The 19,006-nt window shown below is 48.6% G+C and overlaps 29 non-coding genes across 29 annotated transcripts; 20 read left to right on the plus strand and 9 right to left on the minus strand.

Annotated features, from left to right (window-relative positions):
• The first annotated feature begins 532 nt into the window (after nucleotides 1-532).
• Nucleotides 533-604, plus strand: trnae-uuc (transfer RNA glutamic acid (anticodon UUC)). Its single transcript has one exon. It is a non-coding gene; the product is annotated as a tRNA-Glu (tRNA).
• A 323-nt stretch (nucleotides 605-927) lies between these two features.
• Nucleotides 928-999, minus strand: trnae-cuc (transfer RNA glutamic acid (anticodon CUC)). Its single transcript has one exon. It is a non-coding gene; the product is annotated as a tRNA-Glu (tRNA).
• Nucleotides 1,000-1,890: 891 nt separating this feature from the next.
• On the plus strand, nucleotides 1,891-1,963 carry trnac-aca (transfer RNA cysteine (anticodon ACA)). Its single transcript has one exon. It is a non-coding gene; the product is annotated as a tRNA-Cys (tRNA).
• A 1,050-nt stretch (nucleotides 1,964-3,013) lies between these two features.
• On the plus strand, nucleotides 3,014-3,086 carry trnac-aca (transfer RNA cysteine (anticodon ACA)). Its single transcript has one exon. It is a non-coding gene; the product is annotated as a tRNA-Cys (tRNA).
• Nucleotides 3,087-3,326: 240 nt separating this feature from the next.
• Nucleotides 3,327-3,398, plus strand: trnae-uuc (transfer RNA glutamic acid (anticodon UUC)). Its single transcript has one exon. It is a non-coding gene; the product is annotated as a tRNA-Glu (tRNA).
• A 323-nt stretch (nucleotides 3,399-3,721) lies between these two features.
• On the minus strand, nucleotides 3,722-3,793 carry trnae-cuc (transfer RNA glutamic acid (anticodon CUC)). The gene has a single exon. It is a non-coding gene; the product is annotated as a tRNA-Glu (tRNA).
• A 1,544-nt stretch (nucleotides 3,794-5,337) lies between these two features.
• On the plus strand, nucleotides 5,338-5,409 carry trnae-uuc (transfer RNA glutamic acid (anticodon UUC)). Its single transcript has one exon. It is a non-coding gene; the product is annotated as a tRNA-Glu (tRNA).
• A 323-nt stretch (nucleotides 5,410-5,732) lies between these two features.
• Nucleotides 5,733-5,804, minus strand: trnae-cuc (transfer RNA glutamic acid (anticodon CUC)). Its single transcript has one exon. It is a non-coding gene; the product is annotated as a tRNA-Glu (tRNA).
• An 819-nt stretch (nucleotides 5,805-6,623) lies between these two features.
• Nucleotides 6,624-6,696, plus strand: trnar-acg (transfer RNA arginine (anticodon ACG)). Its single transcript has one exon. It is a non-coding gene; the product is annotated as a tRNA-Arg (tRNA).
• Nucleotides 6,697-7,927: 1,231 nt separating this feature from the next.
• Nucleotides 7,928-7,999, plus strand: trnae-uuc (transfer RNA glutamic acid (anticodon UUC)). Its single transcript has one exon. It is a non-coding gene; the product is annotated as a tRNA-Glu (tRNA).
• Nucleotides 8,000-8,322: 323 nt separating this feature from the next.
• trnae-cuc (transfer RNA glutamic acid (anticodon CUC)) lies at nucleotides 8,323-8,394 on the minus strand. Its single transcript has one exon. It is a non-coding gene; the product is annotated as a tRNA-Glu (tRNA).
• A 494-nt stretch (nucleotides 8,395-8,888) lies between these two features.
• trnae-cuc (transfer RNA glutamic acid (anticodon CUC)) lies at nucleotides 8,889-8,960 on the minus strand. The gene has a single exon. It is a non-coding gene; the product is annotated as a tRNA-Glu (tRNA).
• Nucleotides 8,961-9,292: 332 nt separating this feature from the next.
• Nucleotides 9,293-9,365, plus strand: trnac-aca (transfer RNA cysteine (anticodon ACA)). Its single transcript has one exon. It is a non-coding gene; the product is annotated as a tRNA-Cys (tRNA).
• Nucleotides 9,366-10,415: 1,050 nt separating this feature from the next.
• On the plus strand, nucleotides 10,416-10,488 carry trnac-aca (transfer RNA cysteine (anticodon ACA)). Its single transcript has one exon. It is a non-coding gene; the product is annotated as a tRNA-Cys (tRNA).
• Nucleotides 10,489-10,728: 240 nt separating this feature from the next.
• trnae-uuc (transfer RNA glutamic acid (anticodon UUC)) lies at nucleotides 10,729-10,801 on the plus strand. Its single transcript has one exon. It is a non-coding gene; the product is annotated as a tRNA-Glu (tRNA).
• A 323-nt stretch (nucleotides 10,802-11,124) lies between these two features.
• Nucleotides 11,125-11,196, minus strand: trnae-cuc (transfer RNA glutamic acid (anticodon CUC)). The gene has a single exon. It is a non-coding gene; the product is annotated as a tRNA-Glu (tRNA).
• Nucleotides 11,197-12,304: 1,108 nt separating this feature from the next.
• On the plus strand, nucleotides 12,305-12,376 carry trnae-uuc (transfer RNA glutamic acid (anticodon UUC)). The gene has a single exon. It is a non-coding gene; the product is annotated as a tRNA-Glu (tRNA).
• Nucleotides 12,377-13,483: 1,107 nt separating this feature from the next.
• Nucleotides 13,484-13,555, minus strand: trnae-cuc (transfer RNA glutamic acid (anticodon CUC)). Its single transcript has one exon. It is a non-coding gene; the product is annotated as a tRNA-Glu (tRNA).
• A 618-nt stretch (nucleotides 13,556-14,173) lies between these two features.
• Nucleotides 14,174-14,246, plus strand: trnar-acg (transfer RNA arginine (anticodon ACG)). Its single transcript has one exon. It is a non-coding gene; the product is annotated as a tRNA-Arg (tRNA).
• Nucleotides 14,247-14,493: 247 nt separating this feature from the next.
• On the plus strand, nucleotides 14,494-14,565 carry trnae-uuc (transfer RNA glutamic acid (anticodon UUC)). The gene has a single exon. It is a non-coding gene; the product is annotated as a tRNA-Glu (tRNA).
• Nucleotides 14,566-14,999: 434 nt separating this feature from the next.
• On the plus strand, nucleotides 15,000-15,071 carry trnae-uuc (transfer RNA glutamic acid (anticodon UUC)). The gene has a single exon. It is a non-coding gene; the product is annotated as a tRNA-Glu (tRNA).
• A 327-nt stretch (nucleotides 15,072-15,398) lies between these two features.
• On the minus strand, nucleotides 15,399-15,470 carry trnae-cuc (transfer RNA glutamic acid (anticodon CUC)). Its single transcript has one exon. It is a non-coding gene; the product is annotated as a tRNA-Glu (tRNA).
• Nucleotides 15,471-16,088: 618 nt separating this feature from the next.
• Nucleotides 16,089-16,161, plus strand: trnar-acg (transfer RNA arginine (anticodon ACG)). Its single transcript has one exon. It is a non-coding gene; the product is annotated as a tRNA-Arg (tRNA).
• A 238-nt stretch (nucleotides 16,162-16,399) lies between these two features.
• Nucleotides 16,400-16,471, plus strand: trnae-uuc (transfer RNA glutamic acid (anticodon UUC)). The gene has a single exon. It is a non-coding gene; the product is annotated as a tRNA-Glu (tRNA).
• A 434-nt stretch (nucleotides 16,472-16,905) lies between these two features.
• Nucleotides 16,906-16,977, plus strand: trnae-uuc (transfer RNA glutamic acid (anticodon UUC)). The gene has a single exon. It is a non-coding gene; the product is annotated as a tRNA-Glu (tRNA).
• Nucleotides 16,978-17,304: 327 nt separating this feature from the next.
• trnae-cuc (transfer RNA glutamic acid (anticodon CUC)) lies at nucleotides 17,305-17,376 on the minus strand. Its single transcript has one exon. It is a non-coding gene; the product is annotated as a tRNA-Glu (tRNA).
• A 618-nt stretch (nucleotides 17,377-17,994) lies between these two features.
• On the plus strand, nucleotides 17,995-18,067 carry trnar-acg (transfer RNA arginine (anticodon ACG)). The gene has a single exon. It is a non-coding gene; the product is annotated as a tRNA-Arg (tRNA).
• A 305-nt stretch (nucleotides 18,068-18,372) lies between these two features.
• trnar-acg (transfer RNA arginine (anticodon ACG)) lies at nucleotides 18,373-18,445 on the plus strand. Its single transcript has one exon. It is a non-coding gene; the product is annotated as a tRNA-Arg (tRNA).
• A 417-nt stretch (nucleotides 18,446-18,862) lies between these two features.
• Nucleotides 18,863-18,934, plus strand: trnae-uuc (transfer RNA glutamic acid (anticodon UUC)). The gene has a single exon. It is a non-coding gene; the product is annotated as a tRNA-Glu (tRNA).
• The last annotated feature ends 72 nt before the right edge of the window (nucleotides 18,935-19,006 follow it).

Consider the following 19,006-nt stretch of genomic DNA (forward strand, 5'->3'; position numbering starts at 1 on the left):
CTCGAAGGAGGTCTTTTTCACAAGCAAACATTTCATTGGCCATGCTTCTCGATAACGGTTACCATACAATACCATGCGTCTTTTCAGATGCATTGCATGGGTACTGTCACAAGGACCTTGCTTTAAGACAAGTTTATAGTGTATATTATGCCAGCACAGGAATGGGAGGAAACTGAACCCCCTGGGCGAGGCAAATGCACTCAAGGCTGCCTGACTGAAAAGCCAGTGGCGCAATGGATAACACGTCTGACTACGAATCAGAAGATTCCAGGTTCGACTCCTGGCTGGCTCGCTCTGCCTCTTTTGCTTCGCTGTCAGCCCAAAGCTAATTTATTATTATTAGCCCATAGTTTTTGTTATTATTATTATTGGATTAGTTGAATAATGTTTTAAATTGACAGTCCAACAATAGGCTGCTTTGTCAGTGGGATAACGGTTACCATACAAATACGATCATTCCCATATTCTTAAAGGGGGGCGGTCACACACTAAAAGCCAAAGGGCCTGCTTGAGGCTTGAGGATTGAGGAAGTTCCCATATGGTCTAGCGGTCAGGATTCCTGGTTTTCACCCAGGCGGCCCGGGTTCGACTCCCGGTATGGGAAGTTCGTGTTGTCTTTGCTTCACTTATGGAAACAGCCAGGACGTCTCTCTGTGCCACTAGCACTTTTAGCCGGCAGGCGGAGCTTACGAAACCTGATAGGTTTAGGTTCTGTCCCCAAACGATGTGCCTTCGATAGCTCAGCTGGTAGAGCGGAGGACTGTAGGTGGCAAATTGGCAATCCTTAGGTCGCTGGTTCGACTCTGGCTTGAAGGAGGTTGTTTTCGCAAACATTTCATTGGCCATGCTTCTCGACGAGGCCGTCAGCGATTGAGTTGGTAGTCCAGCGTTTTGCAATCGCGACCGCCGCTGGAGGGCAAAAGCTCATTCCCTGACCGGGAATCAAACCCGGGCCGCGGCGGTGAGAGCGCCGAATCCTAACCACTAGACCACCAGGGAAGGTCTGCTGACTCTTTCCCGTCAAGCCTGGCTGTGTGCCTCTACCAGATTTTGCAGCAACTGCTCAAGCAAGACCACTAAGGCTTGAATTTTCCTCCAGGAGAGGAGACGTCTCTGACCCTGGATCACAGTTATTCCACTGAGAAACTGTCACTGGCTCTGTAGGAATATCCTAACAACACCACAACTTGCCATGAAAACAAAGCAACCGAGATCACCAACATGTGACGCCTCCAACTTGAAGCTTTTTATAGCAGGCTCCTCATCAGACCCCTTCCTGACGTTGGCTCCAGGCCTGTTATTGGCATGAGAAAAAGTAGATGTCCGTTGGCAACGGCAAATTGGCAATCCTTAGGTCGCTGGTTCGACTCTGGCTCGAAGGAGGTTGTTTTCGCAAACATTTCATTGGCCATGCTTCTCGACGAGGCCGTCAGCGATTGAGTTGGTAGTCCAGCGTTTTGCAATCGCGACCGCCGCTGGAGGGCAAAAGCTCATTCCCTGACCGGGAATCAAACCCGGGCCGCGGCGGTGAGAGCGCTGAATCCTAACCACTAGACCACCAGGGAAGGTCTGCTGACTCTTTCCCTGCCAGACCTTGCTTTGCGACCAGTTTATAGTGTCTATTATGCCAGCACAGGAATGGGAGGAAACTGAACCCCCTGGGCGAGACAAATGAGAGCTCCCTCCGATGAGCCAGATGAAATTGAATTCAGTAAACTATCCCTTCGGATCATTCCCATTTTCTTAAAGGGGGGCGGTCACACACTAAAAGCCAAAGGGCCTGCTTGAGGCTTGAGGCTTGAGGCTTGAGGAAGTTCCCATATGGTCTAGCGGTCAGGATTCCTGGTTTTCACCCAGGCGTGTTTGCTTGTGAAAGGGTGCCTGACTGGTGGGCCAGTGGCGCAATGGATAACACGTCTGACTACAAATCAGAAGATTCCAGGTTCGACTCCTGGCTGGCTCGCTCTGCCTCTTTTGCTTCGCTGTCAGCCCATAGCCATTTTATTATTATTAGCCCATAGTTTTTGTTATTATTATTATTGGATTAGTTGAATAATATTTTAAATTGACAGTCCAACAATAGGCTGCTTTGTCAGTGGGATAACGGTTACCATACAATAACATGCATCTTTTCAGATGCATTGCATGGGTACTGTCACAAGGACCTTGCTTTAAGACAAGTTTATAGTGTATATTATGCCAGCACAGGAATGGGAGGAAACTGAACCCCCTGGGCGAGGCAAATGCACTCAAGGGTGCCTGACTGGTGGGCCAGTGGCGCTTTTTCTTTTCATCTTTTCAGACCTTGCTTTGCGACCAGTTTATAGTGTCTATTATGCCAGCACAGGAATGGGAGGAAACTGAACCCCCTGGGCGAGACAAATGAGAGCTCCCTCCGATGAGCCAGATGAAATTGAATTCAGTAAACTATCCCTTCGGATCATTCCCATTTTCTTAAAGGGGGGCGGTCACACACTAAAAGCCAAAGGGCCTGCTTGAGGCTTGAGGCTTGAGGAAGTTCCAATATGGTCTAGCGGTCAGGATTCCTGGTTTTCACCCAGGCGGCCCGGGTTCGACTCCCGGCATGGGAAGTTCGTGTTGTCTTTGCTTCACTTATGGAAACAGCCAGGACGTCTCTCTGTGCCACTAGCACTTTTAGCCGGCAGGCGGAGCTTTCGAAACCTGATAGGTTTAGGTTCTGTCCCCAAATGATGTGCCTTCGATAGCTCAGCTGGTAGAGCGGAGGACTGTAGGTGGCAAATTGGCAATCCTTAGGTCGCTGGTTCGACTCTGGCTCGAAGGAGGTCTTTTTCACAAGCAAACATTTCATTGGCCATGCTTCTCGATAACGGTTGCCATACAATACCATGCGTCTTTTCAGATGCATTGCATGGGTACTGTCACAAGGACCTTGCTTTAAGACAAGTTTATAGTGTCTATTATGCCAGCACAGGAATGGGAGGAAACTGAACCCCCTGGGCGAGGCAAATGCACTCAAGGCTGCCTGACTGGTGGGCCAGTGGCGCATTGGATAACGCGTCTGACTACAAATCAGAAGATTCCAGGTTCGACTCCTGGCTGGCTCGCTCTGCCTCTTTTGCTTCGCTGTCAGCCCATAGCCATTTTATTATTATTAGCCCATAGTTTTTGTTATTATTATTATTAGATTAGTTGAATAATGTTTTAAATTGACAGTCCAACAATAGGCTGCTTTGTCAGTGGGATAACGGTTACCATACAAATACGATCATTCCCATATTCTTAAAGGGGGGCGGTCACACACTAAAAGACAAAGGGCCTGCTTGAGGCTTGAGGATAGAGGAAGTTCCCATATGGTCTAGCGGTCAGGATTCCTGGTTTTCACCCAGGCGGCCCGGGTTCGACTCCCGGTATGGGAAGTTCGTGTTGTCTTTGCTTCACTTATGGAAACAGCCAGGACGTCTCTCTGTGCCACTAGCACTTTTAGCCGGCAGGCGGAGCTTACGAAACCTGATAGGTTTAGGTTCTGTCCCCAAACGATGTGCCTTCTATAGCTCAGCTGGTAGAGTGGAGGACTGTAGGTGGCAAATTGGCAATCCTTAGGTCGCTGGTTCGACTCTGGCTCGAAGGAGGTCTTTTTCGCAAACATTTCATTGGCCATGCTTCTCGACGAGGCCGTCAGCGCTTGAGTTGCTAGTCCAGCGTTTTGCAATCGCGACCGCTGCTGGAGGGCAAAAGCTCATTCCCTGACCGGGAATCAAACCCGGGCCGCGGCGGTGAGAGCGCCGAATCCTAACCACTAGACCACCAGGGAAGGTCTGCTGACTCTTTCCCGTCAAGCCTGGCTGTGTGCCTCTACCAGATTTTGCAGCAACTGCTCAAGCAAGACCACTAAGGCTTGAATTTTCCTCCAGGAGAGGAGATGTCTCTGACCCTGGATCAGAGTTATTCCACTGGGAAACTGTCACTGGCTCTGTAGGAATATCCTAACAACACCACAACTTGCCATGAAAACAAAGCAACCGAGATCACCAACATGTGACGCCTCCAACTTGAAGCTTTTTATAGCAGGCTCCTCATCAGACCCCTTCCTGACGTTGGCTCCAGGCCTGTTATTGGCATGAGAAAAAGTAGATGTCATGACAGGCTACTGCCCAGCCGGACACCAACAAGTCGCGTGCATAGTTTTTGTTATTATTATTATTGGATTAGTTGAATAATATTTTAAATTGACAGTCCAACAATAGGCTGCTTTGTCAGTGGGATAACGGTTACCATACAATAACATGCATCTTTTCAGATGCATTGCATGGGTACTGTCACAAGGACCTTGCTTTGCGACCAGTTTATAGTGTCTATTATGCCAGCACAGGAATGGGAGGAAACTGAACCCCCTGGGCGAGACAAATGAGAGCTCCCTCCGATGAGCCAGATGAAATTGAATTCAGTAAACTATCCCTTCGGATCATTCCCATTTTCTTAAAGGGGGGCGGTCACACACTAAAAGCCAAAGGGCCTGCTTGAGGCTTGAGGCTTGAGGCTTGAGGAAGTTCCAATATGGTCTAGCGGTCAGGATTCCTGGTTTTCACCCAGGCGGCCCGGGTTCGACTCCCGGTATGGGAAGTTCGTGTTGTCTTTGCTTCACTTATGGAAACAGCCAGGACGTCTCTCTGTGCCACTAGCACTTTTAGCCGGCAGGCGGAGCTTTCGAAACCTGATAGGTTTAGGTTCTGTCCCCAAACGATGTGCCTTCGATAGCTCAGCTGGTAGAGCGGAGGACTGTAGGTGGCAAATTGGCAATCCTTAGGTCGCTGGTTCGACTCTGGCTCGAAGGAGGTCTTTTTCACAAGCAAACATTTCATTGGCCATGCTTCTCGATAACGGTTACCATACAATACCATGCGTCTTTTCAGATGCATTGCATGGGTACTGTCACAAGGACCTTGCTTTAAGACAAGTTTATAGTGTATATTATGCCAGCACAGGAATGGGAGGAAACTGAACCCCCTGGGCGAGGCAAATGCACTCAAGGCTGCCTGACTGAAAAGCCAGTGGCGCAATGGATAACACGTCTGACTACGAATCAGAAGATTCCAGGTTCGACTCCTGGCTGGCTCGCTCTGCCTCTTTTGCTTCGCTGTCAGCCCAAAGCTAATTTATTATTATTAGCCCATAGTTTTTGTTATTATTATTATTGGATTAGTTGAATAATGTTTTAAATTGACAGTCCAACAATAGGCTGCTTTGTCAGTGGGATAACGGTTACCATACAAATACGATCATTCCCATATTCTTAAAGGGGGGCGGTCACACACTAAAAGCCAAAGGGCCTGCTTGAGGCTTGAGGATTGAGGAAGTTCCCATATGGTCTAGCGGTCAGGATTCCTGGTTTTCACCCAGGCGGCCCGGGTCCGACTCCCGGTATGGGAAGTTCGTGTTGTCTTTGCTTCACTTATGGAAACAGCCAGGACGTCTCTCTGTGCCACTAGCACTTTTAGCCGGCAGGCGGAGCTTACGAAACCTGATAGGTTTAGGTTCTGTCCCCAAACGATGTGCCTTCGATAGCTCAGCTGGTAGAGCGGAGGACTGTAGGTGGCAAATTGGCAATCCTTAGGTCGCTGGTTCGACTCTGGCTCGAAGGAGGTTGTTTTCGCAAACATTTCATTGGCCATGCTTCTCGACGAGGCCGTCAGCGATTGAGTTGGTAGTCCAGCGTTTTGCAATCGCGACCGCCGCTGGAGGGCAAAAGCTCATTCCCTGACCGGGAATCAAACCCGGGCCGCGGCGGTGAGAGCGCCGAATCCTAACCACTAGACCACCAGGGAAGGTCTGCTGACTCTTTCCCGTCAAGCCTGGCTGTGTGCCTCTACCAGATTTTGCAGCAACTGCTCAAGCAAGACCACTAAGGCTTGAATTTTCCTCCAGGAGAGGAGACGTCTCTGACCCTGGATCACAGTTATTCCACTGAGAAACTGTCACTGGCTCTGTAGGAATATCCTAACAACACCACAACTTGCCATGAAAACAAAGCAACCGAGATCACCAACATGTGACGCCTCCAACTTGAAGCTTTTTATAGCAGGCTCCTCATCAGACCCCTTCCTGACGTTGGCTCCAGGCCTGTTATTGGCATGAGAAAAAGTAGATGTCATGACAGGCCTCTACCCAGCCGGACACCAACAAGTCGCGTGCATAGTTTTTGTTATTATTATTATTGGATTAGTTGAATAATATTTTAAATTGACAGTCCAACAATAGGCTGCTTTGTCAGTGGGATAACGGTTACCATACAATACCATGCGTCTTTTCAGATGCATTGCATGGGTACTGTCACAAGGACCTTGCTTTAAGACAAGTTTATAGTGTATATTATGCCAGCACAGGAATGGGAGGAAACTGAACCCCCTGGGCGAGACAAATGAGAGCTCCCTCAGATGAGCCAGATGAAATTGAATTCAGTAAACTATCCCTTCGGATCATTCCCATTTTCTTAAAGGGGGGCGGTCACACACTAAAAGCCAAAGGGCCTGCTTGAGGCTTGAGGCTTGAGGCTTGAGGCTTGAGGAAGTTCCCATATGGTCTAGCGGTCAGGATTCCTGGTTTTCACCCAGGCGTGTTTGCTTGTGAAAGGGTGCCTGACTGGTGGGCCAGTGGCGCAATGGATAACGCGTCTGACTACGAATCAGAAGATTCCAGGTTCGACTCCTGGCTGGCTCGCTCTGCCTCTTTTGCTTCGCTGTCAGCCCATAGCCATTTTATTATTATTAGCCCATAGTTTTTGTTATTATTATTATTGGATTAGTTGAATAATATTTTAAATTGACAGTCCAACAATAGGCTGCTTTGTCAGTGGGATAACGGTTACCATACAATAACATGCATCTTTTCAGATGCATTGCATGGGTACTGTCACAAGGACCTTGCTTTGCGACCAGTTTATAGTGTCTATTATGCCAGCACAGGAATGGGAGGAAACTGAACCCCCTGGGCGAGACAAATGAGAGCTCCCTCCGATGAGCCAGATGAAATTGAATTCAGTAAACTATCCCTTCGGATCATTCCCATTTTCTTAAAGGGGGGCGGTCACACACTAAAAGCCAAAGGGCCTGCTTGAGGCTTGAGGCTTGAGGCTTGAGGAAGTTCCAATATGGTCTAGCGGTCAGGATTCCTGGTTTTCACCCAGGCGGCCCGGGTTCGACTCCCGGTATGGGAAGTTCGTGTTGTCTTTGCTTCACTTATGGAAACAGCCAGGACGTCTCTCTGTGCCACTAGCACTTTTAGCCGGCAGGCGGAGCTTTCGAAACCTGATAGGTTTAGGTTCTGTCCCCAAACGATGTGCCTTCGATAGCTCAGCTGGTAGAGCGGAGGACTGTAGGTGGCAAATTGGCAATCCTTAGGTCGCTGGTTCGACTCTGGCTCGAAGGAGGTCTTTTTCACAAGCAAACATTTCATTGGCCATGCTTCTCGATAACGGTTACCATACAATACCATGTGTCTTTTCAGATGCATTGCATGGGTACTGTCACAAGGACCTTGCTTTAAGACAAGTTTATAGTGTATATTATGCCAGCACAGGAATGGGAGGAAACTGAACCCCCTGGGCGAGGCAAATGCACTCAAGGCTGCCTGACTGAAAAGCCAGTGGCGCAATGGATAACACGTCTGACTACGAATCAGAAGATTCCAGGTTCGACTCCTGGCTGGCTCGCTCTGCCTCTTTTGCTTCGCTGTCAGCCCAAAGCTAATTTATTATTATTAGCCCATAGTTTTTGTTATTATTATTATTGGATTAGTTGAATAATGTTTTAAATTGACAGTCCAACAATAGGCTGCTTTGTCAGTGGGATAACGGTTACCATACAAATACGATCATTCCCATATTCTTAAAGGGGGGCGGTCACACACTAAAAGCCAAAGGGCCTGCTTGAGGCTTGAGGATTGAGGAAGTTCCCATATGGTCTAGCGGTCAGGATTCCTGGTTTTCACCCAGGCGGCCCGGGTCCGACTCCCGGTATGGGAAGTTCGTGTTGTCTTTGCTTCACTTATGGAAACAGCCAGGACGTCTCTCTGTGCCACTAGCACTTTTAGCCGGCAGGCGGAGCTTACGAAACCTGATAGGTTTAGGTTCTGTCCCCAAACGATGTGCCTTCGATAGCTCAGCTGGTAGAGCGGAGGACTGTAGGTGGCAAATTGGCAATCCTTAGCTCGCTGGTTCGACTCTGGCTCGAAGGAGGTTGTTTTCGCAAACATTTCATTGGCCATGCTTCTCGACGAGGCCGTCAGCGATTGAGTTGGTAGTCCAGCGTTTTGCAATCGCGACCGCCGCTGGAGGGCAAAAGCTCATTCCCTGACCGGGAATCAAACCCGGGCCGCGGCGGTGAGAGCGCCGAATCCTAACCACTAGACCACCAGGGAAGGTCTGCTGACTCTTTCCCGTCAAGCCTGGCTGTGTGCCTCTACCAGATTTTGCAGCAACTGCTCAAGCAAGACCACTAAGGCTTGAATTTTCCTCCAGGAGAGGAGACGTCTCTGACCCTGGATCACAGTTATTCCACTGAGAAACTGTCACTGGCTCTGTAGGAATATCCTAACAACACCACAACTTGCCATGAAAACAAAGCAACCGAGATCACCAACATGTGACGCCTCCAACTTGAAGCTTTTTATAGCAGGCTCCTCATCAGACCCCTTCCTGACGTTGGCTCCAGGCCTGTTATTGGCATGAGAAAAAGTAGATGTCCGTTGGCAACGGCAAATTGGCAATCCTTAGGTCGCTGGTTCGACTCTGGCTCGAAGGAGGTTGTTTTCGCAAACATTTCATTGGCCATGCTTCTCGACGAGGCCGTCAGCGATTGAGTTGGTAGTCCAGCGTTTTGCAATCGCGACCGCCGCTGGAGGGCAAAAGCTCATTCCCTGACCGGGAATCAAACCCGGGCCGCGGCGGTGAGAGCGCCGAATCCTAACCACTAGACCACCAGGGAAGGTCTGCTGACTCTTTCCCTGCCAGACCTTGCTTTGCGACCAGTTTATAGTGTCTATTATGCCAGCACAGGAATGGGAGGAAACTGAACCCCCTGGGCGAGACAAATGAGAGCTCCCTCCGATGAGCCAGATGAAATTGAATTCAGTAAACTATCCCTTCGGATCATTCCCATTTTCTTAAAGGGGGGCGGTCACACACTAAAAGCCAAAGGGCCTGCTTGAGGCTTGAGGCTTGAGGCTTGAGGCTTGAGGAAGTTCCCATATGGTCTAGCGGTCAGGATTCCTGGTTTTCACCCAGGCGTGTTTGCTTGTGAAAGGGTGCCTGACTGGTGGGCCAGTGGCGCAATGGATAACACGTCTGACTACAAATCAGAAGATTCCAGGTTCGACTCCTGGCTGGCTCGCTCTGCCTCTTTTGCTTCGCTGTCAGCCCATAGCCATTTTATTATTATTAGCCCATAGTTTTTGTTATTATTATTATTGGATTAGTTGAATAATATTTTAAATTGACAGTCCAACAATAGGCTGCTTTGTCAGTGGGATAACGGTTACCATACAATAACATGCATCTTTTCAGATGCATTGCATGGGTACTGTCACAAGGACCTTGCTTTAAGACAAGTTTATAGTGTATATTATGCCAGCACAGGAATGGGAGGAAACTGAACCCCCTGGGCGAGGCAAATGCACTCAAGGGTGCCTGACTGGTGGGCCAGTGGCGCTTTTTCTTTTCATCTTTTCAGACCTTGCTTTGCGACCAGTTTATAGTGTCTATTATGCCAGCACAGGAATGGGAGGAAACTGAACCCCCTGGGCGAGACAAATGAGAGCTCCCTCCGATGAGCCAGATGAAATTGAATTCAGTAAACTATCCCTTCGGATCATTCCCATTTTCTTAAAGGGGGGCGGTCACACACTAAAAGCCAAAGGGCCTGCTTGAGGCTTGAGGCTTGAGGAAGTTCCAATATGGTCTAGCGGTCAGGATTCCTGGTTTTCACCCAGGCGGCCCGGGTTCGACTCCCGGCATGGGAAGTTCGTGTTGTCTTTGCTTCACTTATGGAAACAGCCAGGACGTCTCTCTGTGCCACTAGCACTTTTAGCCGGCAGGCGGAGCTTTCGAAACCTGATAGGTTTAGGTTCTGTCCCCAAATGATGTGCCTTCGATAGCTCAGCTGGTAGAGCGGAGGACTGTAGGTGGCAAATTGGCAATCCTTAGGTCGCTGGTTCGACTCTGGCTCGAAGGAGGTCTTTTTCACAAGCAAACATTTCATTGGCCATGCTTCTCGATAACGGTTGCCATACAATACCATGCGTCTTTTCAGATGCATTGCATGGGTACTGTCACAAGGACCTTGCTTTAAGACAAGTTTATAGTGTCTATTATGCCAGCACAGGAATGGGAGGAAACTGAACCCCCTGGGCGAGGCAAATGCACTCAAGGCTGCCTGACTGGTGGGCCAGTGGCGCATTGGATAACGCGTCTGACTACAAATCAGTAGATTCCAGGTTCGACTCCTGGCTGGCTCGCTCTGCCTCTTTTGCTTCGCTGTCAGCCCATAGCCATTTTATTATTATTAGCCCATAGTTTTTGTTATTATTATTATTAGATTAGTTGAATAATGTTTTAAATTGACAGTCCAACAATAGGCTGCTTTGTCAGTGGGATAACGGTTACCATACAAATACGATCATTCCCATATTCTTAAAGGGGGGCGGTCACACACTAAAAGCCAAAGGGCCTGCTTGAGGCTTGAGGATAGAGGAAGTTCCCCATATGGTCTAGCGGTCAGGATTCCTGGTTTTCACCCAGGCGGCCCGGGTTCGACTCCCGGTATGGGAAGTTCGTGTTGTCTTTGCTTCACTTATGGAAACAGCCAGGACGTCTCTCTGTGCCACTAGCACTTTTAGCCGGCAGGCGGAGCTTACGAAACCTGATAGGTTTAGGTTCTGTCCCCAAACGATGTGCCTTCGATAGCTCAGCTGGTAGAGCGGAGGACTGTAGGTGGCAAATTGGCAATCCTTAGGTCGCTGGTTCGACTCTGGCTCGAAGGAGGTCTTTTTCGCAAACATTTCATTGGCCATGCTTCTCGACGAGGCCGTCAGCGCTTGAGTTGCTAGTCCAGCGTTTTGCAATCGCGACCGCTGCTGGAGGGCAAAAGCTCATTCCCTGACCGGGAATCGAACCCGGGCCGCGGCGGTGAGAGCGCCGAATCCTAACCACTAGACCACCAGGGAAGGTCTGCTGACTCTTTCCCGTCAAGCCTGGCTGTGTGCCTCTACCAGATTTTGCAGCAACTGCTCAAGCAAGACCACTAAGGCTTGAATTTTCCTCCAGGAGAGGAGATGTCTCTGACCCTGGATCAGAGTTATTCCACTGGGAAACTGTCACTGGCTCTGTAGGAATATCCTAACAACACCACAACTTGCCATGAAAACAAAGCAACCGAGATCACCAACATGTGACGCCTCCAACTTGAAGCTTTTTATAGCAGGCTCCTCATCAGACCCCTTCCTGACGTTGGCTCCAGGCCTGTTATTGGCATGAGAAAAAGTAGATGTCATGACAGGCTACTGCCCAGCCGGACACCAACAAGTCGCGTGCATAGTTTTTGTTATTATTATTATTGGATTAGTTGAATAATATTTTAAATTGACAGTCCAACAATAGGCTGCTTTGTCAGTGGGATAACGGTTACCATACAATACCATGCGTCTTTTCAGATGCATTGCATGGGTACTGTCACAAGGACCTTGCTTTAAGACAAGTTTATAGTGTCTATTATGCCAGCACAGGAATGGGAGGAAACTGAACCCCCTGGGCGATGCAAATGCACTCAAGGCTGCCTGACTGGTGGGCCAGTGGCGCAATGGATAACGCGTCTGACTACGAATCAGAAGATTCCAGGTTGGACTCCTGGCTGGCTCGCTCTGCCTCTTTTGCTTCGCTGTCAGCCGATAGCCATTTGATTATTATTAGCCCATAGTTTTTGTTATTATTATTATTGGATTAGTTGAATAATGTTTTAAAATGACAGTCCAACAATAGGCTGCTTTGTCAGTGGGATAACGGTTACCATACAATACCATGCGTCTTTTCAGATGCATTGCATGGGTACTGTCACAAGGACCTTGCTTTAAGACAAGTTTATAGTGTCTATTATGCCAGCACAGGAATGGGAGGAAACTGAACCCCCTGGGCGAGGCAAATGAGAGCTCCCTCCGATGAGCCAGATGAAATTGAATTCAGTAAACTATCCCTTCGGATCATTCCCATATTCTTAAAGGGGGGCGGTCAGACACTAAAAGCCAAAGGGCCTGCTTGAGGCTTGTGGCTTGAGGAAGTTCCCATATGGTCTAGCGGTCAGGATTCCTGGTTTTCACCCAGGCGGCCCGGGTTCGACTCCCGGTATGGGAAGTTCGTGTTGTCTTTGCTTCACTTATGGAAACAGCCAGGACGTCTCTCTGTGCCACTAGCACTTTTAGCCGGCAGGCGGAGCTTTCGAAACCTGAAAGGTTTAGGTTCTGTCCCCAAACGATGTGCCTTCGATAGCTCAGCTGGTAGAGCGGAGGACTGTAGGTGGCAAATTGGCAATCCTTAGGTCGCTGGTTCGACTCTGGCTCGAAGGAGGTCTTTTTCACAAGCAAACATTTCATTGGCCATGCTTCTCGATAACGATTACCATACAATACCATGCGTCTTTTCAGATGCATTGCATGGGTACTGTCACAAGGACCTTGCTTTAAAACAAGTTTATAGTGTCTATTATGCCAGCACAGGAATGGGAGGAAACTGAACCCCCTGGGCGAGGCAAATGCACTCAAGGCTGCCTGACTGGTCGGCCAGTGGCGCAATGGATAACGCGTCTGACTACGAATCAGAAGATTCCAGGTTCGACTCCTGGCTGGCTCGCTCTGCCTCTTTTGCTTCGCTGTCAGCCCATAGCCATTTTATTATTATTAGCCCATAGTTTTTGTTATTATTATTATTGGATTAGTTGAATAATGTTTTAAATTGACAGTCCAACAATAGGCTGCTTTGTCAGTGGGATAACGGTTACCATACAAATACGATCATTCCCATATTCTTAAAGGGGGGCGGTCACACACTAAAAGCCAAATGGCCTGCTTGAGGCTTGAGTATTGAGGAAGTTCCCATATGGTCTAGCGGTCAGGATTCCTGGTTTTCACCCAGGTGGCCCGGGTTGTCTTTGCTTCACTTATGGAAACAGCCAGGACGTCTCTCTGTGCCACTAGCACTTTTAGCCGGCAGGCGGAGCTTACGAAACCTGATAGGTTTAGGTTCTGTCCCCAAACGATGTGCCTTCGATAGCTCAGCTGGTAGAGCGGAGGACTGTAGGTGGCAAATTGGCAATCCTTAGGTCGCTGGTTCGACTCTGGTTCGAAGGAGGTCTTTTTCACAAGCAAACATTTCATTGGCCATGCTTCTCGACGAGGCCGTCAGCGATTGAGTTGGTAGTCCAGCGTTTTGCAATTGCGACCGCCGCTGGAGGGCAAAAGCTCATTCCCTGACCGGGAATCGAACCCGGGCCGCGGCGGTGAGAGCGCCGAATCCTAACCACTAGACCACCAGGGAAGGTCTGCTGACTCTTTCCCGTCAAGCCTGCCTCTGTGCCTCTACCAGATTTTGCAGCAACTGCTCAAGCAAGACCACTAAGGCTTGAATTTTCCTCCAGGAGAGGAGACGTCTCTGACCCTGGATCACAGTTATTCCACTGAGAAACTGTCACTGGCTCTGTAGGAATATCCTAACAACACCACAACTTGCCATGAAAACAAAGCAACCGAGATCACCAATATGTGACGCCTCCAACTTGAAGCTTTTTATAGCAGGCTCCTCATCAGACCCCTTCCTGACGTTGGCTCCAGGCCTGTTATTGGCATGAGAAAAAGTAGATGTCATGACAGGCCTCTGCCCAGCCGGACACCAACAAGTCGCGTGCATAGTTTTTGTTATTATTATTATTGGATTAGTTGAATAATATTTTAAATTGACAGTCCAACAATAGGCTGCTTTGTCAGTGGGATAACGGTTACCATACAATACCATGCGTCTTTTCAGATGCATTGCATGGGTACTGTCACAAGGACCTTGCTTTAAGACAAGTTTATAGTGTCTATTATGCCAGCACAGGAATGGGAGGAAACTGAACCCCCTGGGCGAGGCAAATGCACTCAAGGGTGCCTGACTGGTGGGCCAGTGGCGCAATGGATAACGCGTCTGACTACGAATCAGAAGATTCCAGGTTCGACTCCTGGCTGGCTCGCTCTGCCTCTTTTGCTTCGCTGTCAGCCCATAGCCATTTTATTATTATTAGCCCATAGTTTTTGTTATTATTATTATTGGATTAGTTGAATAATGTTTTAAATTGACAGTCCAACAATAGGCTGCTTTGTCAGTGGGATAACGGTTACCATACAAATACGATCATTCCCATATTCTTAAAGGGGGGCGGTCACACACTAAAATCCAAAGGGCCTGCTTGAGGCTTGAGGATTGAGGATTGAGGAAGTTCCCATATGGTCTAGCGGTCAGGATTCCTGGTTTTCACCCAGGCGGCCTGGGTTCGACTCCCGGTATGGGAAGTTCGTGTTGTCTTTGCTTCACTCATGGAAACAGCCAGGACGTCTCTGTGCCACTAGGACTTTTAGCCGGCAGGCGGAGCTTACGAAACCTGATAGGTTTAGGTTCTGTCCCCAAACGATGTGCCTGCGATAGCTCAGCTGGTAGAGCGGAGGACTGTAGGTGGCAAATTGGCAATCCTTAGGTCGCTGGTTCGCTCTACCTCTTTTGCTTCGCTGTTAGCCCATAGCCATTTTATTATTATTAGCCCATAGTTTTTGTTATTATTATTATTGGATTAGTTGAATAATGTTTTAAATTGACAGTCCAACAATAGGCTGCTTTGTCAGTGGGATAACGGTTACCATACAAATACGATCATTCCCATATTCTTAAAGGGGGGCGGTCACACACTAAAAGCCAAATGGCCTGCTTGAGGCTTGAGTATTGAGGAAGTTCCCATATGGTCTAGCGGTCAGGATTCCTGGTTTTCACCCAGGCGGCCCGGGTTCGACTCCCGGTATGGGAAGTTCGTGTTGTCTTTGCTTCACTTATGGAAACAGCCAGGACGTCTCTCTGTGCCACTAGCACTTTTAGCCGGCAGGCGGAGCTTACGAAACCTGATAGGTTTAGGTTCTGTCCCCAAACGATGTGCCTTCGATAGCTCAGCTGGTAGAGCGGAGGACTGTAGGTGGCAAATTGGCAATCCTTAGGTCGCTGGTTCGACTCTGGCTCGAAGGAGGTCTTTTTCACAAGCAAACATTTCATTGGCCATGCTTCTCGACGAGGCCGTCAGCGATTGAGTTGGTAGTCCAGCGTTTTGCAATCGCGACCGCCGCTGGAGGGCAAAAGCTCATTCCCTGACCGGGAATCGAACCCGGGCCGCGGCGGTGAGAGCGCCGAATCCTAACCACTAGACCACCAGGGAAGGTCTGCTGACTCTTTCCTGTCAAGCCTGGCTGTGTGCCTCTACCAGATTTTGCAGCAACTGCTCAAGCAAGACCACTAAGGCTTGAATTTTCCTCCAGGAGAGGAGACGTCTCTGACCCTGGATCACAGTTATTCCACTGAGAAACTGTCACTGGCTCTGTAGGAATATCCTAACAACACCACAACTTGCCATGAAAACAAAGCAACCGAGATCACCAATATGTGACGCCTCCAACTTGAAGCTTTTTATAGCAGGCTCCTCATCAGACCCCTTCCTGACGTTGGCTCCAGGCCTGTTATTGGCATGAGAAAAAGTAGATGTCATGACAGGCCTCTGCCCAGCCGGACACCAACAAGTCGCGTGCATAGTTTTTGTTATTATTATTATTGGATTAGTTGAATAATATTTTAAATTGACAGTCCAACAATAGGCTGCTTTGTCAGTGGGATAACGGTTACCATACAATACCATGCGTCTTTTCAGATGCATTGCATGGGTACTGTCACAAGGACCTTGCTTTAAGACAAGTTTATAGTGTCTATTATGCCAGCACAGGAATGGGAGGAAACTGAACCCCCTGGGCGAGGCAAATGCACTCAAGGCTGCCTGACTGGTGGGCCAGTGGCGCAATGGATAACGCGTCTGACTACGAATCAGAAGATTCCAGGTTCGACTCCTGGCTGGCTCGCTCTGCTTCGCTGTCAGCCCATAGCCATTTTATTATTATTAGCCCATAGTTTTTGTTATTATTATTATTGGATTAGTTGAATAATGTTTTAAATTGACAGTCCAACAATAGGCTGCTTTGTCAGTGGGATAACGGTTACCATACAAATACGATCATTCCCATATTCTTAAAGGGGGGCGGTCACACACTAAAATCCAAAGGGCCTGCTTGAGGCTTGAGGATTGAGGATTGAGGAAGTTCCCATATGGTCTAGCGGTCAGGATTCCTGGTTTTCACCCAGGCGGCCTGGGTTCGACTCCCGGTATGGGAAGTTCGTGTTGTCTTTGCTTCACTCATGGAAACAGCCAGGACGTCTCTGTGCCACTAGGACTTTTAGCCGGCAGGCGGAGCTTACGAAACCTGATAGGTTTAGGTTCTGTCCCCAAACGATGTGCCTGCGATAGCTCAGCTGGTAGAGCGGAGGACTGTAGGTGGCAAATTGGCAATCCTTAGGTCGCTGGTTCGCTCTACCTCTTTTGCTTCGCTGTTAGCCCATAGCCATTTTATTATTATTAGCCCATAGTTTTTGTTATTATTATTATTGGATTAGTTGAATAATGTTTTAAATTGACAGTCCAACAATAGGCTGCTTTGTCAGTGGGATAACGGTTACCATACAAATACGATCATTCCCATATTCTTAAAGGGGGGCGGTCACACACTAAAAGCCAAATGGCCTGCTTGAGGCTTGAGTATTGAGGAAGTTCCCATATGGTCTAGCGGTCAGGATTCCTGGTTTTCACCCAGGCGGCCCGGGTTCGACTCCCGGTATGGGAAGTTCGTGTTGTCTTTGCTTCACTTATGGAAACAGCCAGGACGTCTCTCTGTGCCACTAGCACTTTTAGCCGGCAGGCGGAGCTTACGAAACCTGATAGGTTTAGGTTCTGTCCCCAAACGATGTGCCTTCGATAGCTCAGCTGGTAGAGCGGAGGACTGTAGGTGGCAAATTGGCAATCCTTAGGTCGCTGGTTCGACTCTGGCTCGAAGGAGGTCTTTTTCACAAGCAAACATTTCATTGGCCATGCTTCTCGACGAGGCCGTCAGCGATTGAGTTGGTAGTCCAGCGTTTTGCAATCGCGACCGCCGCTGGAGGGCAAAAGCTCATTCCCTGACCGGGAATCGAACCCGGGCCGCGGCGGTGAGAGCGCCGAATCCTAACCACTAGACCACCAGGGAAGGTCTGCTGACTCTTTCCTGTCAAGCCTGGCTGTGTGCCTCTACCAGATTTTGCAGCAACTGCTCAAGCAAGACCACTAAGGCTTGAATTTTCCTCCAGGAGAGGAGACGTCTCTGACCCTGGATCACAGTTATTCCACTGAGAAACTGTCACTGGCTCTGTAGGAATATCCTAACAACACCACAACTTGCCATGAAAACAAAGCAACCGAGATCACCAATATGTGACGCCTCCAACTTGAAGCTTTTTATAGCAGGCTCCTCATCAGACCCCTTCCTGACGTTGGCTCCAGGCCTGTTATTGGCATGAGAAAAAGTAGATGTCATGACAGGCCTCTGCCCAGCCGGACACCAACAAGTCGCGTGCATAGTTTTTGTTATTATTATTATTGGATTAGTTGAATAATATTTTAAATTGACAGTCCAACAATAGGCTGCTTTGTCAGTGGGATAACGGTTACCATACAATACCATGCGTCTTTTCAGATGCATTGCATGGGTACTGTCACAAGGACCTTGCTTTAAGACAAGTTTATAGTGTCTATTATGCCAGCACAGGAATGGGAGGAAACTGAACCCCCTGGGCGAGGCAAATGCACTCAAGGCTGCCTGACTTGTGGGCCAGTGGCGCAATGGATAACGCGTCTGACTACGAATCAGAAGATTCCAGGTTCGACTCCTGGCTGGCTCGCTCTGCCTCTTTTGCTTCGCTGTCAGCCCATAGCCATTTTATTATTATTAGCCCATAGTTTTTGTTATTATTATTATTGGATTAGTTGAATAATGTTTTAAATTGACAGTCCAACAATAGGCTGCTTTGTCAGTGGGATAACGGTTACCATACAATACCATGCATCTTTTCAGATGCATTGCATGGGTACTGTCACAAGGACCTTGCTTTAAGACAAGTTTATAGTGTCTATTATGCCAGCACAGGAATTGGAGGAAACTGAACCCCCTGGGCGAGGCAAATGCACTCAAGGGTGCCTGACTGGTGGGCCAGTGGCGCAATGGATAACGCGTCTGACTACGAATCAGAAGATTCCAGGTTCGACTCCTGGCTGGCTCGCTCTGCCTCTTTTGCTTCGCTGTCAGCCCATAGCCATTTTATTATTATTAGCCCATAGTTTTTGTTATTATTATTATTGGATTAGTTGAATAATATTTTAAATTGACAGTCCAACAATAGGCTGCTTTGTCAGTGGGATAACGGTTACCATACAATACCATGCATCTTTTCAGATGCATTGCATGGGTACTGTCACAAGGACCTTGCTTTGCGACCAGTTTATAGTGTCTATTATGCCAGCACAGGAATGGGAGGAAACTGAACCCCCTGGGCGAGGCAAATGAGAGCTCCCTCCGATGAGCCAGATGAAATTGAATTCAGTAAACTATCCCTTCGGATCATTCCCATATTCTTAAAGGGGGGCGGTCACACACTAAAAGCCAAAGGGCCTGCTTGAGGCTTGAGGATTGAGGAAGTTCCCATATGGTCTAGCGGTCAGGATTCCTGGTTTTCACCCAGGCGGCCCGGGTTCGACTCCCGGTATGGGAAGTTCGTGTTGTCTTTGCTTCACTTATGGAAACAGCCAGGACGTCTCTCTGTGCCACTAGCACTTTTAGCCGG

The sequence above is a fragment of the Rhinichthys klamathensis genome, unplaced genomic scaffold (assembly GCF_029890125.1).
Source record: "Rhinichthys klamathensis goyatoka isolate OS25496 unplaced genomic scaffold, OSU_Roscu_1.1 h1tg000223l_1, whole genome shotgun sequence".
Lineage (NCBI taxonomy): Eukaryota > Metazoa > Chordata > Actinopteri > Cypriniformes > Leuciscidae > Rhinichthys > Rhinichthys klamathensis.